At 25.0% G+C, this 2500-nt stretch overlaps 1 protein-coding gene across 12 annotated transcripts in view; it reads right to left on the bottom strand.

Annotated features, from left to right (window-relative positions):
• Positions 1 to 2500, bottom strand: part of dcc (DCC netrin 1 receptor) — a 402326-nt gene that overhangs the window by 80157 nt on the left and 319669 nt on the right.

The following is a 2500-nucleotide window of genomic DNA, read 5'->3' as shown; positions in this document are numbered from 1 at the left end:
ACACACACACACACACACACACACACACATGATCAGAGGAAATGGACACAGGGAGGACAATGAGTGACGGAGGGGAAAAAGACAAAAGAGAAGAAAAACATTGAGCTCTACTGTAGATACACACACACACACACACACACACACACACACACGCACACACACACACACACACATACACAGACAAACACACACACTAGAAAGAAGCAGAAGACCTGGCAACCTGTCAGTATCAGTCATTTCCAGCTCAAACACAGTTACTGGTACAGAAAGCAGACTGGAAATATAAAGACTGGCCTCAGTAAATCTTTAACAATAAACAAACATCAACAGACGAACAGAGGATGTTTTACAACTACATTTAATCCATAATCAGAAGTGTATTTTTCAGAAAAGGGGTCAATTCTCCAGTAAATGTGTCTTGATTCCAGAATCTGCTCATATTTGTGCTCAGTTTTGAGTGTTTTTGTTTTAATAAAGGCATTACAAAATAAAAGTCTTGTGAAATGAATGAGGAATCATGTAAAGATGTTTAGTTTGACCTTCAGGTTACCGTTGTGCAGTGTACAGAGTGAATCTCAGCACACGAGTGACACTTCAGCACAAAATCAGGAGAGAATCATACATGTTGATATCGCATGAAGAAAATGAGGTTTAAATTCATCATCGGTGTGAGGTTATTATACTTAAACAAAGGAAAAAACAAAAACTAGAACTGAAAAAAAGATTTTTGTTACTGAAATAAAAATGAGTTTCTTAAAAATCTAGAATGGACTGAAACAGTAGTGTGTACATACAAAACTAATTAAAATTAGTGCAAAAACCTCCTTCGATTTCTTGCATAAGGCCACTGTAAGCCTTTTGGAAGTAAATTACTCCTCGCTGCAGTATATTATTATTTTATTATAATTGTATTATTATTATTATTATTATTATCACATTATTTTATTATTATTATTATTACATTATTTTATTATTATTATAATTATTATTTTATCATTATTATTACATTATTTTATTATTATTATAATTATTATTTTATTATTATTATCATTATTATTATTATTATTATTTTATCATTATTATTACATTATTTTATTATTTATTATATTTATTATTTTATCATTATTATTACATTATTTTATTATAACTATTGTTGTTAATATTTTATTATTATTATTATTATTGTTGTTATTAATATGTTATTATTATGATTATTATTTTATTATTATTATTGTTATTAATATTTATTGTTATTATTATTATTTTATTATTGTTATTAATATTTTATTATTATTATTATTATTATTATTATTATTAGTAGTAGTAGTAGTAGTAGTAGTAGTAAATATTATTATTTTATTATTATTATTGTAATTAATATTTTATTATTATTATTATTTTATTATTATTATTATTGTTATTAATATTTTATTATTATTATTATTATTATTATTATTATTATATTATTCTTATTATTTTTATTGCTATTAATATTTATTATTATTATTATTGTTTTATGATATTATTATTATTATTATTATATTATTGTTATTAATATTTTATTATTATTGTTGTTATTATTAATATTAATATCATTATTTTATTATTGCTGTTGTTATTAATATTTTATTATTATTATTATTATTATTATTATTATTATTATTATTATTATTATTGTATTATTATTATTATTATTATATTATTATTATTATATTATTATTTTATTATTATTATTATTATTATTAAAATAATATACAATTATGAAAAAATATTGATATATCTTTAAATAATTGTATTTCACAGACTTTATCAAGTACAATTGTGTAAAGTAATATACAGAATATTAACAGTAAGTATTCAATTTTCTGTTCATCTTTATTTGTATAGTGCTTTTACAACGTCCATTGTGTCAAAGCAGCTTAACATAGAAGATTACAGTAGACTGAAACTGTGTCAGTCCAGTTTTAATAAGTATTCCCACATGTAAATCTATTATTTCACAGGATGGTTAATAATTTTGTCTTCAGTTGTACATTTATGAATATACATCATGTTATTCATGCTCTCCAAATGACTACATGAAAGAGGATGTAGGGTAAATGTAAATGTGCTGAAATGTGCACAGAAATATGATAAATATTCATTATATCCATGCTAAATTTAGATTCGTCTCTGGTTCTCTTGATAGTGTGCTGAAACTGAGCTGAGATTACAGTAAAGCAGAGAACTAACACAGGTTAGTCTACTAACACACTTAACTAGCTAGTAAGCATCATCAATAGAGTATCAGTACAGCAGAACATCATTACAGTGAGTCTTCTCTAGTTCAGACCCTACTGAGTGCACTAACTAGTCAGCATGTGCAATGATTTTGTGTGATGAAACAACACCGAATCGACCTTCTGTGAAAAGAACAAGTACAGAACTGTGTGTTTGGTGGTTAAAACATCTGAATGTGTGAGATTTCATCTGCCTTTGTTGTTTTGGGGGTTCAGGGAGA

This window comes from Danio rerio, chromosome 5 (genome assembly GCF_049306965.1).
Source record: "Danio rerio strain Tuebingen ecotype United States chromosome 5, GRCz12tu, whole genome shotgun sequence".
Taxonomy (NCBI): Eukaryota; Metazoa; Chordata; class Actinopteri; order Cypriniformes; family Danionidae; genus Danio; species Danio rerio.
The sequence above is the reverse complement of the archived record's forward strand: the minus strand, read 5'-3'. Positions and strand labels throughout refer to the sequence as shown.